Source organism: Zophobas morio, unplaced genomic scaffold (assembly GCF_036711695.1).
Source record: "Zophobas morio isolate AGI-343-1 ecotype UQ-CSIRO unplaced genomic scaffold, CSIRO_AGI_Zmor_V1 ptg000031l, whole genome shotgun sequence".
Classification (NCBI taxonomy): Eukaryota; Metazoa; Arthropoda; class Insecta; order Coleoptera; family Tenebrionidae; genus Zophobas; species Zophobas morio.
In genome coordinates this window covers 12,904,278-12,920,087 of record NW_026972136.1, presented here as the reverse complement: position 1 = coordinate 12,920,087, position 15,810 = coordinate 12,904,278, and the positions used below count along the sequence as shown (strand labels likewise).

At 34.4% G+C, this 15,810-nt stretch overlaps 1 protein-coding gene across 4 annotated transcripts in view; it reads left to right on the top strand.

Annotated features, from left to right (window-relative positions):
- The window catches only part of LOC135139668 (cytochrome P450 306a1), a 105,889-nt gene that overhangs the window by 18,448 nt on the left and 71,631 nt on the right, over nt 1-15,810 (top strand). Inside the window, exon 1 of one of the 4 annotated variants that reach the window (XM_064069979.1) lies at nt 9,073-9,091. The exons of the other annotated variants lie outside the window; for them this stretch is intronic. The gene's annotated coding sequence lies outside the window, so the exon portion shown is untranslated. Of the gene's footprint in view, nt 1-9,072; nt 9,092-15,810 lie in introns of those variants that run through there. 4 annotated transcript variants of the gene reach the window in all.

The following is a 15,810-nucleotide window of genomic DNA, read 5'->3' as shown; positions in this document are numbered from 1 at the left end:
AAACATCAAGAAATCGAAAAATCAAAAAACTGAAACATCGAAAAATGCAAGATTTAAAAAGTCGCAATATTTAAAAAAATCGAATAAGTAAAGAATCAAAAACACGAAAAGTCGAAAAATCTTTGTTATAATTTTTCAACGAAGCGGGATTTGTTGGACTTGTACTTCAGGAGCCAGGGAAGTTCTGTCGAAATAAACTGCGACCAGTTATATAATTAATCTAAGTACTTAAGTATCTACAATTGTCTTCGATGAGGCTTACTGAAGGAGTGAAAATTTTAAAGGTGTCGGTAAATATCAGAATCAAGACCAAAAAGAGCAATGAGATTTTGTAGGTTACCGCTGGTTAAAAAGTCGCATTGATCTCTTGGTCAGTTAGCTTGTAATTAATTTCTTTGTGGTCTGAAACAAACGAAGCTGTAAATTTTTTACTCAAATCGTACGATCCGATACCTGAAGCGTAAAAATCGTTTCTTCAGTCTTCTGAAATTGAAAGAGTTGTGGCGGGGATGACGGCCGCTATTATAACATACTACGAGTACAGTTGCAGTTACGGTGAGTACTGTTGTATCAGGTCAGCGACCTAGCCTTGGCTGTGACTTTCCATTCATATTATTCTCTTTTGGTACGAATGATTTCGTACGACAGGGAAAACCAATCTTTCCAAAAAAATTTGGCCAAAGGGAAACGACACAAGACAATAGAAATTCCTTCGATGTTTGCCCAAATTCAATATTTCGATAGCGCTGATTGTTCGAAGGAGATCTAAATCAATAACTGGAAAAGTTATTACCTATGCATAGATCAAAATTCTTGTTTATTATGTGTGTATTTTAAATCCGAATTACAACATGTTTTGTAAGTCTCGCTTATAAAAATTTTAGTTATTTATTTGCGCGGTGACATTTTGCCCAAATTTTTATGAGTTTGTTTTGGAATGGCTGAGGGAACGTCGGTGTCACATGAATGTTAAATGTGGTGTAGCAAATTATATAATTTAGTAATTCAGTTTTCTGACGTCAAAACATACGAGTGCCTGTCACGTTTTATTTTATAAACTAAAAGATTATGCGCTGCGCTGGCGGGGATAAAACCTATAGAGAAAAATATTGTTTTTTCCTGACGTCACTGATTTCTAATTAGAAGAATAAATTACCCAAATGGTAAGAGCGCATATAAAATCCTCATTGACAATATTTTTCGCAGTATAATTCAAAAAGTAGACATTGTATATTTTGGATTTGGTGAAGAATGACGATAAAAGCAGTTTTTGCATTTGCTGTATCTCATGAATGATGACTAATGAAATGCCAAATGTAGGCTAATGGTGATAACACCTTGGTACGAACTAATTAATTATTTTGTAGCTTAAATAGATCAAGGACTTAGGAATTGTTTACTATTTATTCGTGTAAACTTTTTGTTATATGTAAATACAAGAACGTTACAGAAGGACTTGATCTTTACAAACGTTTTTCTAATATGTAAATTGTCAGATATGTTAAGCGATGTTTAGAAGTCCAAAATCAGAAAACGAGTCATGCGTCAAGTTTTCCAAAGGATGGGTGTTTTAAACTGTCTTATGAAGTTCGTATTTACAGGCTGGTACGAGAAATGACGTTTATTTCTTCCCGAACGTAAGCTAAGGACGTATAGTATTCGAGTTCATCAGACGACTTGCCACTTTCATGTTTTCTTGACGTTTTATGTAGAATACGAAAAAGTGGTCTCCTGTTTCCGTCTGTCTGTCGTTTGCCTCCGTGTCTGTATTTTTCTCGGTTTGTGTAGATTTTTACTTCCCGAGCGTAAGCAAAGGAAGTATTGTAATCGAGTCCGTCGGCCGACTCTCTACTTTTACGTTTTCTCGATCTTTCATGACCCCTAGAAGACGAAGAAATAGGTCTCCCATTTCCGTCTGTCTGTCCGTCTGTCCGTCTGTCCATCTGTCCGTCTGTCCGTCTGTCCGTCCGTCTGTCCGTCTGCCGTCCCGGATTTTTATTAGACAGATAATTTCCGAAAGTACTCGACCGATTGTTGTGAAATTTTGTACTTATATTAAGAATATCATGTAGATGGTAAAACGCTAACCAAAATTTGTCTAATCATCCCCACCACTAATGCGATGACGTCACTTCAAAATTGTACATAGTAAATGGGTTTTCAATTGTATAAAATAACATAGTCCTACACATGTAGTTTACAACTCCGAATCGACTTTTCACCCGAAACGTCCAGATTTTTGGAAAAAAAAATCAAAATTATAAAACAACATTTTGAAATTTAATTTTTAATCTGCTAACCAGAATGCTTTGAAATGTTGCAGATGTTTTAAGGCTATAAAGAGCATCATAAATCTTTAGTCAAAAAATATTTGCTTATCCCCTCCAAAAACTTGATGACGTCAGCTCAAAAGTTTGTGGAATAAATCATATCTAAAATGTACAAAATATGATGAGTCTGTACTTGTGATCTATCACTCCATTCATATTTTTTGGATTTGCATATAGAGAGTGACTCAAAAAAATTAATGAATGCGTAAATATATTTTATTGATTTAATCAGGAACTACAAAACGGAATGCTCTGACATCTTGCAGATGTTTTAAGGTTATAAAGAGCATAATAAATGTTTAGTCAAAATATATTTGCTTATCCCCTCCAAAAACTTGATGACGTCAGCTTGAAAATTTGCCGAATAAATCATATCTAAAATGTACAAAATATGATCAGTCTGTACTTGTGATTTATCATTCCATTCATATTTTTGGATTTGCATATGCAGGGTGACTCAAAAAAATTAATGAAGGCGTGAATTTATTTTATCGATTTAATCAGGAATTACAAAACCGAATGCTTTGAAATCTTGGGAATATTTTAAAGTTATTATAAGCATGGTAAACTTTTGTTCAAAATGTATTTGTTCATCCCTCTTAAAAAAATTGATGACGTCACCCTTAAATTTTGGTGAATAAATCCTATCTAAAATGCAAAAAATATGATGAGTTTGTACTTGTGATTTATCATTCCATTCATATTTTTTAGATTTTCTTAAGAGGTGGTTCAAAAAAATTAATGAAGTCAATTTATTTTATTGATTAAATTAAAGGCAACACTTATTATTAGTATTACACCCCAACCAACCCAATTTGGTAGACACAAAATTTGTTAAAGGAAAAACTCGGTTGAAACATAAGGGTAGCACGCTTATTTACATCGACTTTAACATTACCTGCATTTGTTTTATGCGCTCACTTGGTTCCGCGAATGTGAAATAGACATGTTTATAATCAACCAATTGTGAATTTCACCGTCAAGAATTAAAATAAAACCCAATGTTTTATATAATAAGCGGAAGTCGAAGCAATAAAACCGATGGTCGTTTTGTTTACAGTTTCTCTGTTTGACTCTCACGTATGCTGTTACGCCTGTCATCTTAAATTAAGAATGTTTATACATACACGATTTTCAGTTGCCTCTGATACGTATACGTGAGTAAATTGTTTCGTTATTTTATTGATTATTACAAATCAATATTCAAAACGACCCAATTCATTTTCCCGAAAATTTGAGAATATAATAATTTTATTCTTAGTATTACACTACATCTATCCCAACTGATATACGTGTCCTTGCAAAAATGTTGATGACGTCATCGCAATTTTTTTTTAAATTCCCACTACAAAAATGTAATGAGAAAAAAAACACAATAGGCATGCAGTCGTCAAGTTTCCGACAGCGAGGGAAGTACTGTCTAAACTCTTTAGACCAATTTTTTTAGACAGGTAACTAATCTCCGAAATTACTGGACCGATTGTTGTCAGATTTAAATGTGATACAACAATGTATTCCTGTACTTGTGGTATAGTAAGTACAGGTAGCCGGAAAGGAATTGGGAAGGGAGGCCTATATGACCAGTCCTAAAAGCTTCGCTAGACTCCCGGGTAGGGAGTAGCTAGAAAGCTTGCACGGATGGATCTGCATTGCTATGGACAAGGCGACAAAAAGGTTTGTTAAAGGTAAGGATAAAAGAGCAGCCTGGTGGACCGAGCAACTAAAAGATTTAAAAGGTCGAGTTGCAAAAGCACCAAAAAAATGGCAGTTGACTCATAAACGAGAAAGAAATTTGGACGAAAACCAGAGGTTCAAGTACCAAGGCTTGCTCAGACATTATAAAAAGACCATCAAGGACACAAAGGTCTTATGGTGGAGGAATTTTGTCCGATTTGTTGGCAATGCAGATCCGTGGGGTGCAGTTTATAAGCTCTGTAGGAGTGAGTAGAACGAAGGGCGTATGGGACGGTGATAGGAAAACGGAAACTAGGAAGGATACGGTGGAGGTATTGTTGAGAGTTTTTCCCAGTTGACGTTCCCGTGAACTATGAGTTGTATGAAGGGGTGGAGGGTGTCGTGGAGAGAGTGAATTATGAAGAGCTTAAAAGGAGCGTGAGGAGTATGAGGAAGAAGAAGTCGCCAGGAATGGATGGTGTGACGCTGAAATGATGGCGCTTGTGTGGAAGACTGTTCCGGAGTATGTGTTGGAGGTGTTTAATGCATGTTTGGGGGAAGGATCCTCTTGAAGGTCATGGATAAGGATAGGTCATTACTGAGGTCATATAGACCTATCTGCCTTTTGAGTGTGATGGGAAAAGTGTTTGAGAGAGTACTGGTGGGGAGATTGGCGAGGGTACTTGAAAGAAGAAGGTCGAGGGCTCAGTTCGGATTCGTGAAAGAATTAGGAATACAGGATGCGTTGATAAGAGTGAAACAGGTTGTGGAGTGATCGGAAAAGACGTACGTGTTGGGAATTTTTGTTGATTTTAAAGGAGCGTTTGATAATCTGAGCTGGAATGCGGTGTTGAGTAAATTGATGGAAGTTGAGTGTAAGGAGATCAAAGTTTGGGCAAGATCGGAAAGTGTGTGTGGTAGGAGGGGCAACTGAGGTGGAAAGGAAGGTGTGTAGAAGATGTCCACAAGGATCTATCTGTGGACCGGCGGTTTGGAATATGGTGATGGATGGGTTCTTGGAAGAGATTGGAAGAACGGGGATATCGTGTACCATTTTACCATGTACTGAGTTTATTGTTGTGAAAAGATGGCTATGTATATTAAGAAAAAAAAGGCAAAATATAAGCCCCAACCACCCGCCCTATCTCAATTCTAATGATTTTTTTTAATCGTCGAGAGCCAAAGGAGCGGAATTTAATTGCAAAAACCTAATTATTTCTCTACAAGAAATTACCATGTAAGACATATACTATCTTTATTAAGAAAAAATTAAAGCTAAATATTAAGCCTAATCGCAAAATCCATAATTTCTTACAAAAATGTATCATTTTAAACGTCTTTTAACTTTCTAAGAATAAAACAAATCGTCAGAATTGAGATGGGGTGGGTGGGCGGGGTTTATATTTTCTTTTTTTTCTTAATGTAGATATTATTATTTGAACAACACCATACCCAAAACATGTTTTTAATTTCTTTAAAAAAAATAAGTATTTTGCAGTTAAGTTCTGCCCCCTCGCTTAACGGCGCATAAAAAAATCATCACAATTGAGATAGGGGCGGGTGGGCGGGCTAACATTTTGCCTTTTTGTTTTAATATGTGTAGACTTCTTTTCACAACATGAAACTTAAAATATGTTTAACATGGAAAATTTCTATAAGGGAATATCGATTTTGCAATACATTTCGCCCCATAATTGCAAAATCCATGTTTCCTTGTAAAAATCATTTTAATTATGTTTTAAGTTTCTTGTTATGAAAAGAAAAAAAAGGCAAAATATAAGCCCCACCCACCCGCCCTATCTCAATTTTAATGACTTTTTTATTCGTCGTGAGGCAAGAGGGCGGAGCTTAACTGCAAAATCCTTATTTCTCTACGAAAAATTAAAAACATGTTTTCGAGTAGTGTTGTTCAAAAAATACTATGTACGTTAAGAAAAAATGAAAGCCAAAGATTAAGCCCCACCCATACCTGCCCTGATCTAAACAGTAATGAAGTTTTCGTTCGTTGGCAGACCTAGGGGCGGTGCCTAATTGCAAAATCATCACATTTGAGATAGGCTGGGTGGGTGGGGATTTATATTTTGCCTTTCTTTCTTTAATATATATTCATTGCATTCTTTGAACAACCCGATACTCAAAAACAGATTCTTAATTTCTTGAATAAGTATTTTGCAGTTAAGCTCCGCCCCCCTGGTTCAAGGCTAATAAAAAAATCATCACAATCGAGATAGGGTGGGTGGGCGGGCTTACATTTTGCCTTTTTCTTTTAATATATGTAGACTTCTTTTCACAAGATGAAACTTAAAATATGTTTAAAATGGAAGACTTGTATAAAAAAATCCATATTTCCTTGCAAAAACGTACCATTTTATCCATATTTTAAGTTTCTTGTTGTGAAAAGATGGCTATGTATATTAAGAAAAAAAACAAAGACAAAATCTCCAGGGTGAAAACAGTTATGATGCTCTTGAAGGGATCGTTGTCTAAGTCGAGACTGCCGAAGGTGAGGGTTCAGGAAAAGTGGTGAAGTATCTGGGCATAAGAGTTAGTTAGCGTATGAATTTTCGCAAATCATTCGCAAGGTACCTATACTAAATAACATTGTACTATCAACACCGTATATAAGGATTTGTGGTGCAGTGTGTTTTTAAGAGAACGTTGACCTGCGGTTGCACGTTCGATGCCAAACCTGGTCGTTTTTGCATTTGTAATGCGCTGTGACTTGTTTTCTTTTGTGCTATGACTAGCATTATCTATGTTGACGACGTCATCACAATTTTTTTATTGGTCAAATTAAGAACGAGTCAGCCCATTTTCTCGAAATTGTGAGAATACACACGCCTTTATTTAATAATGATTACCTAATAAGAATTATAATATAGAATTTATAATATCCAGAACATTTTGTTCGATTGCAGCTTAATTAATAATTTTAGCCCTGTGTTTTAAGGAGACAAACTCCAAACTCATTCAAATCAAACTAATTTATATGTGACATTCTTTCGATGTATAAACATAAACACTTCAGTTAAGATTGTTATTAGTGCTGAGATGACATTTTATCCCTTTGGTTGTCTGCTTTAGTATATATATTTTAATGTCCGTACTCAGGAGCGTAAATTCCAAGAATCAGTTATGGGGTGTTTTTTAAGCCGTTGGTTTTTATTTTACAGAGAAATTTTATCATTTTTTAAAGAAGCTGAATTTGTCGGAAGAATTTGAAAGTACTTTGAATCCTCTAGTGGCTTTTCTTATAATAATTTAATTGAATTTCTTAGAGGATACGTCACTTGTTAAAATCAGTCTTATCTTACCAGGTACTAGCCCCATCCCCCCGCCTTCTATTTTCTTAAAGAATGTGTAATTTCCCAAAATCAGTCTTAACAGATACTAGCCTCATCCAACCGCCCCCTCTTTTCTTACAAAGTATCTCATTTGCCAAAATCAGTCTTATTTTAGTAGCTACTAGCCCCGCCCACCCACCCTCTCTTTTCTTAGAGGGTATGTCATTTAGCAAAATCAGCTTTATCTTAGCAGGTAATAGCCCCGCCCACCCGCCCTCTTTTTTTTTAGAGAGTATCTCATTTTCCAAAATCAGTTTTATCTTATCAACTACTAGCCCCGCCCACCCACCCTCTCTTTTCTTAGAAGGTATGTCATTGGCCAAAATCTGTTTCAACTTAACAGACTTAGAGAAAAATTTCCGAATGAGGAAGGACGCAGATAAATGAAGGGAGTTCGAAGGCCAGAGGAAGAAAAAACGAGTGGGAAAAAGAGAATAAAGCTGAAATACAATTAAAAAATGCCAATTTTATTCTTACATGTTGTTGCGGTTTTGGTTGGCTTGATCACGTTAAATGAAATTGCAATTATACTTCAAGGATGCATCTGTTTGAAACATAGTTCTGGTGACGCTAATATAGTTATTTCCGTCGTACAATGTTGTGATGAAGTCAATATCGTTCAACAACTGAAAACCGTTAACCTGTTAATAACACCCTGGTAACATATCTGGGCTGTTAAGAAAGATTTTAACAGCTCGCCTTTTTTAACGGCCCGCTTTTTTAACTTTTAGTTTAAGAAAAAATTACAGGCAAAGAAACAATAACACGTATGTAACATAAAGATTATTAATAGTGCAATTGTGAAAGCTCACATTGGCGCAACCAGATAACTTAGTTTCAACTCCTGAAACATGTTTTCATGTAAGTAATTTCTCCTCTTTGGCAAGCACCAAATATTTCAAATGTTAAAACAACTTTTTCCATTAAATGGTTTTCATCTGGAGCATAAAACTCTAATATAATAAGCGGTCATCAAATAGTAATAAGGGCTGTTACGAAGGCTATAACGACTAAGGGAACTGAAGGGTGTTATTGACTTTATAACAGTACGACGAAAAGAATTTAACGACCTTTTTAGAAGAACTTTAATTCGTCCAGGCAAAGAGTTTTTCTCACCCTCGTAAGCTCGTTAAATGTTCATTTTTCAATTCAATTCTGAAAATTTCGAAGCATCCAAACTGTTCACAAACGGAGTCATAGTGTCAAAAATTTGATTCGTAACTCCTTCATTAAACTAATAACTTTTCTTGAAGTGCCCTTCAGGAATTTGTCAAACACCTACGGTATCGTTACATGTACCTAGTAGAATAATATGTTCTTATTTAGTATTTTTATTGATTCTTCTTTTCCAGTTGTTTGTAGTTTTTTTTATAAGTCAGAACCAAATGTACTTAGAATAGGGATTAAATTTCCTTCTATCTCGAACCCATTTTTGTTTGGGTTGAGTTTTTCGTAACTTCAATTACGTTGAGGGTGTGAATTTTTCATTTTGCTTTCTATGGTACGACTCGCTGATACAAGGTTGGGAATGTGTGTGTTTTGAGTTCGTTGACATTTACTGATGATGGCCTGTGCGGTTATTAACCTGCTGAAAGTCGAAGTGTTTGGTATCTTGTGTCGTATTCTCATGTACTTACTGACCCAGTGTCGCTCGATGTCGACGGTGCCGCGTAGCGTTCACAACATTCTGTACGTTACCCAAAAATGGAATGCAGCAACACCTACGGACGCTGAATTTTAAAGGTTTAATTTTCACGACATATACGTTTTAAATGTGACAACAAGGTAGTTACTACCAATATACATTGTCAAATGCCACTTGAGTGGTAAAACTTTCAGTTTTCTCGTAACAAGTTTTTAGGGTTTAGTATTGTTCTTGAAACTATGGTAGTTTAAAAATACTTACGTAAATTATAGGTCGGTCGACATTCAAAAATTACACGTTGTCCAGCTTTAATGATACCAATATTTTGTCTCTTTCCAGAAGAGGACCTCCTCTTATACATGTATAATCAATTGAAGACTTGGGTTACACGAATTAAAGTATTACTTATGCATACTGATAGGAAATTAAATTAATTAGGCTGATGAATATGTGGGTATTAATTAGATAATTTGGAATGCCTTGTTCATGATTTTGTTCCTCCTCGATTGTGGTGTTTCTCTAATCAGATGGGCTCGAGTTTTTTGCCTCAGTATATTTCAAGTGCTGTTATTCGTATTATCTAACAATTACTACCTTGTTTCAGTAAAGTATTGTGAATTATTAATTGTTATGCTTAAACTACATATGTTTTTTGACACACTTATATTCTGGAAAAATTGGTCTAAAGAGTTTAGACAGAACTTCCCTCGCTGTCGGAAACTTGACGACTGCATGCCTATTGTGTTTTTTTTCTCATTACATTTTTGTAGTGGGAATTTAAAAAAAAATTGCGATGACGTCATCAACATTTTTGCAAGGACACATATATCAATTGGGATAGATGTAGTGTAATACTAAGAATAAAATTATTATATTCTCAAATTTTCGGGAAAATGAATTGGGTCGTTTTGAATATTGATTTGTAATAATCAATAAAAAAACGAAACAATTTACTCACGTATACGTATCAGAGGCAACTGAAAATCGTGTATGTATAAACATTCTTAATTTAAGATGACAGGCGTAACAGCATACGTGAGAGTCAAACAGAGAAACAGTAAACAAAACGACCATCGGTTTTATTGCTTCGACTTCCGCTTATTATATAAAACATTGGGTTTTATTTTAATTCTTGACGGTGAAATTCACAATTGGTTGATTATAAACATGTCTATTTCACATTCGCGGAACCAAGTGAACGCATAAAACAAATGCAGGTCTGTAATGTTAAAGTCGATGTAAATAAGCGTGCTACCCTTATGTTTCAACCGAATTTTTCCTTTAACAAATTTTGTGTCTACAAAATTGGGTTGGTTGGGGTGTAGTACTAATAATAAGTGTTGTCTTTAATTTAATCAATAAAATAAATTGACTTCATTAATTTTTTTGAACCACCTCTTAAGAAAATCTAAAAAATATGAATGGAATGATAAATCACAAGTACAAACTCATCATATTTTTTGCATTTTAGATAGGATTTATTCAGCAAAATTTAAGGATGACGTCATCAATTTTTTTAGGAGGGATGAACAAATACATTTTGAACAAAAGTTTACCATGCTTATAATAACTTTAAAATATTCCCAAGATTTCAAAGTATTCGGTTTTGTAATTCCTGATTAAATCGATAAAATAAATTCACGCCTTCATTAATTTTTTTGAGTCACCCTGCATATGCAAATCCAAAAATATGAATGGAATGATAAATCACAAGTACAGACTCATCATATTTTGTACATTTTAGATACGATTTATTCGGCAAACTTTTGAGCTGACGTCATCAGTTTTTTGTAGAAGATAACCAAATATATTTTGACTAAAAATTTATTATGCTCTTTATAACCTTAAAACATCTGCAAGATTTCAAAGCATTCGGTTTTGTAGTTCCTGATTAAATCAATAAAATAAATTTACGCATTCATTAATTTTTTTGAGTCACCCTGTATATGCAAATCGAAAAAATTTGAATGGAATGATAAATCACAAGAAGAGACTCACCATATTTTGTACATTTTAGATAGGATTTATTCAGCAAAATTTTGTGGTGACGTCATAAATTTTTTAGGGGGGACGACCAAATACGTTTTGATCAAAAATTTACCATGCTTATGATAATTTTAAAATATCTTGAAGATTTCGAAGCATTCGGTTTTGTAGTTCCTGAGTAAATCAGTAAAATAAATTTACGCTTTCATTTATTTTCTTGAATCACCCTGTATATGCAAATCCAAAAAATATGAATGGAGTGATAGATCACAAGTACAGACTGATCATATTTTGTACATTTTAGATATGATTTATTCGGCAAATTTTCGAGCTGACGTCATCAAGTTTTTGGAGGGGATAAGCAAATATATTTTGACTAAACATTTATTATGCTCTTTATAACCTTAAAACATCTGCAAGATTTCAGAGCATTCGGTTTTGTAGTTCCTGATTAAATCAATAAAATATATTTACGCATTCATTAATTTTTTTGAGTCACCCTGTATATGCAAATCCAAAAAATATGAATGGAGTGATAAATTACAAGTACAGACTCATCATATTTTTACAGTTTAGATAGGATTTATTCGCAAACTTTCGAGCTGACGTCATCAATTTTTTGGAGGGGATAAGCAAATATATTTTGACTAAACATTTATTATGCTCTTTATAACCTTAAAACATCTGCAAGATTTCAAAGCATTCGGTTTTGTAGTTTCTGAGTAAATCAGTAAAATAAATTTACGCATTCATTAATTTTTTTGAGTCACCCTGTATATGCAAATCCAAAAAATATGAATGGAGTGATAGATCACAAGCACAGACTCATCATATTTTGTACATTTTAGATATGATTTATTCCACAAACTTTTGAGCTGACGTCATCAAGTTTTTGGAGGGGATAAGCAAATATTTTTTGACTAAAGATTTATGATGCTCTTTATAGCCTTAAAACATCTGCAACATTTCAAAGCATTCTGGTTAGCAGATTAAAAATTTAATTAAAAAATGTTGTTTTATAATTTTGATTTTTTTTCCAAAAATCTGGACGTTTCGGGCGAAAAGTCGATTCCGAGTTGTAAACTACATGTGTAGGACTATGTTATTTTATACAATTGAAAACCCATTTACTATGTACAATTTTGAAGTGACGTCATCGCATTAGTGGTGGGGATGATTAGACAAATTTTGGTTAGCGTTTTACCATCTACATGATATTCTTAATATAAGTACAAAATTTCACAACAATCGGTCGAGTACTTTCGGAGATTATCTGTCTAATAAAAATCCGAGACGGCAGACGGACAGACGGACAGACGGACGGACAGACGGACGGACAGACGGACGGACAGACGGACAGACGGACAGACGGACAGACAGACGGAAATGGGAGACCTATTTCTTCGTCTTCTAGGGGTCATGAAAGATCGAGAAAACGTAAATGTATAGAGTCGGCCGACGGACTCGATTACAATACTTCCTTTGCTTACGCTCGGGAAGTAAAAGTTATTTGTAACACTGACCGTAGTCATTCCTCTGTGTTCATTACCTGAGATTATTCCACAATGATCTGAAGTTTTGATAAAAACTGTTTTTTGAGGCACTTAAAGTTCGAATAAGTGCGAAGAGAGCAAATGAAAACAACAAGACAAGTCAATTAACTCAAAAAGTGTGGGAAAACGTACCAGTAATCGGTAAAAACGAAAAAATTATTGATAGTCGCACATTTGGTGCTTGTCGACGCGAGGAGATCGCCTTATAGTTCAAAAACTAAAGTTGTTGCTTGGATTTATTTTGAAACAATAAGCGTCCTAGTCAGACCAAGTATGATAGATTCTTTCTTAACTGCAAGGGAGGTAAATGTACCCAGCAGCCGCATTAATGCGGCAAAAACTAACATTACAGTACCGAAGAAAAACCTGTAATCTGACACATTACAGAATGAAAGTAGATAAAAACCGTTTTTCTCCTATATTATTTTACAATTACTGCATATGATATTATATTACCATCTGAAATTGTTGGTAAAAACCTAAGCAAATGACACATCCAGTAGTTATCCATTTTTGCTTCCATGTGGACTTTTACTTCAATTCGTCCTAAAATTTTGACAAGGTTATTTATAACCATTATCACTTGTTTTTGTCATTACCAGTCACAGTCATTGCAAAAATTTTAATTTCGTACATATCTTCTTCTTCCAAATGCGGTTACTTTAAAAAAAACTTGTATGGAAGTTTACAAGTTATTTCTTATAGCTTTAAGAAAAATTTATTTGCAAATTTCCGCGGAAACACGCTTGTTTTTTACAACATTATTGTCGTTTTTAAACAAAATCGATATTTTCTACTTAAATCAATGATTTGTGCGCGTAATGACGCGTAGTCATTGTCTGACTAAACAAGAAAATCTTATAAAGACAAACCTCTTTTTAACATATTCTTTGAGATACGCGTTTCCATTCATGGTAATTTCAGAATGAATCGTTGCGGTATATTTGCTTTCGTCTCTGTAATTTTGAGCTTTATGTAATGAATAACGACCAAATCGATGAAAGAGAGTTCGGAAACAAATTTCTTTTAAAGCTGCGACGAACAAAGCACCTAACAATTCTTCAGAAGAAGAATATGTAAAAAACTGAGATTAACTGGAACTTCGGTATAATAATTGAGTGTTTTAAAACGTTGTAGTTTTGTTGCACTTTGAATGATAAATTATTAAATGTTTTTACTTCCCGAGCTAACGAAGTATCGTAAACGAGTCAGTCCATTGAGCGCCTAACCCCTAAAGTACAAAAACACAGGTTTCCCGTTTTCGTCTGTCTGTCTGTCTGTTTGTGTCCGTCTGTCCACCCTCGCCGGACCGACTGCTGTCAAATTTTATATGTGTATTATGATTTATGAGTATCATGTAGATAGTAAAACGCTAACCAAACTTAGCTTAATCATCCCCACCAACAGTGTGATGACGTCAGCATTTTACCCGAGACATTCAAGTTTTTGGAAAAAAAAATGAAAATTGTGTAACAACTTTCTGCAATTTTAAAAATGTGAAAGTGTAATGAGTTCATATTCCATTCATATTTTTTGAAATTGCATATACACGGTGACTCAAAAAAATTAATGAACCAATCGATTTATTTTACTGATTAAATCAGGAACCGCAAAACCGAAACCAATCCAAGTTGATATACGTGTCAGTGCAAAAATGTCGATGACGTCATCACAAAATTGTGCAAAGTAGTAGTTCGCAGTTATAATGTGTACATAGGAGTACGTATTTTTGGTAAACAAGTTTTGTTACTGAGTTAAGATTAAGACTCATTACTATGTATTTAATTAGTGAATCAATTATTTTTCTCTTATACAGTTTTAAAAGTCAATGTTATTTCTGAAATTACCGCTGATGCTGCTATAATAATATTCTGCCATCCTCGACCACAGTCTGTTTATAGCATTCATACACGACACTGTTGTAGAATAAATTGGTATTATTTTTTATGTCATTCTAGTAATTTGTCCATACAACTTCTAACATACAAAAAGAGCGAGTTGAATTTTAATTTACGTTTATGTATTTTAAGATAAAATTTATTGCAAAAAGAAAGTTTTATCTAATTGCATACTTTAGTACTTATCTGTCAGATTGGAAAGGAAGAAACTTGGAAACGTTCATGCGATTTTTATAACAGTGTTATATTATGGTAAGAATCAACCCACACAGCAAAAACAAGGTCGCCGGTATCGGGAACAACACATGCCAAGTTCCGGCTTACTTCATGCTGTAGAAAGGGTTCAGTTTTATGTTATCATGATGAATAATATCAACTGTTAAAAAAAATCAAAATTATTAACTTGTTAACAAAATCTGCAATTTTTATGTTACTGTTCTCAATTGGATTTCTAACAACGACAAAAGAAATTTTGTAGTTTAAAATAAATTATCATAGTGATTCTGAGGGCATTTATTTTGCTACATCATCGGTGTTATAGAAAATGTTCATCTTGGTTTTATTATTTATTCGGCAGAATTGTAAGATGACGTCGTCATTTTTTAGAGACCGTAAATGAAAAAATTTTTATTAACGATTTACCATGCTTACGATAACCTTAAAACGTTTGCAAAGTGGGGATGATTTCAACCGTTCTGGCTTTTTTGCAAAATACGCTAACATGATTTCCGGGTTCTCTTTTGCACGTTTATTTTCTCGCCATTTTCCAAAAGCTTACTGTTCTTTTTCGTACTGTGAACGGGACTTTATACGTCATAGATGCTCAGTTATTGTCTTGGCTTTTCGTGAAAGTTCTTCTGGTACAAACACGTTTTGTCGTAAATTTGACGCACCGGCCCTTTTCCTAGCTTTTCTTTCATTGTTTATTTATTTATAAATTGTCATGAACAACCAAACACAATGCTCGGCATGATATCTTCGGCTTACGCCGCTAATATGCTCCTTATTGTCCTCGTTGCATAATATACTAATTTCATTTTCAATTTCAATGCACTTATATGTATTGTTACGTTGTACGGGCGAATAAAATCGGCGTGGGTGAAACTCAAGAATTGATTCCTTAGTAACTCAAATATACACGACTAACTATCTATTACAGAAATTAACTTCCTGATGCAACTTGAATAAATTCGTTCAGTCGTTGGACTCGACTTCTTCTTAATCATCATCGTTCCCGACGGTGGCCTCTATTTAAAACCTATACCGTTTCTCTCGATGGATTCAGAACGCCGCTTCGAGGGTTTTCTGTACGTCGTACCGGAGCGGCGTATGGGTTTATTTCGTAACACTTCCCCCTCTTTTCGTAACAACGGGGTCGCT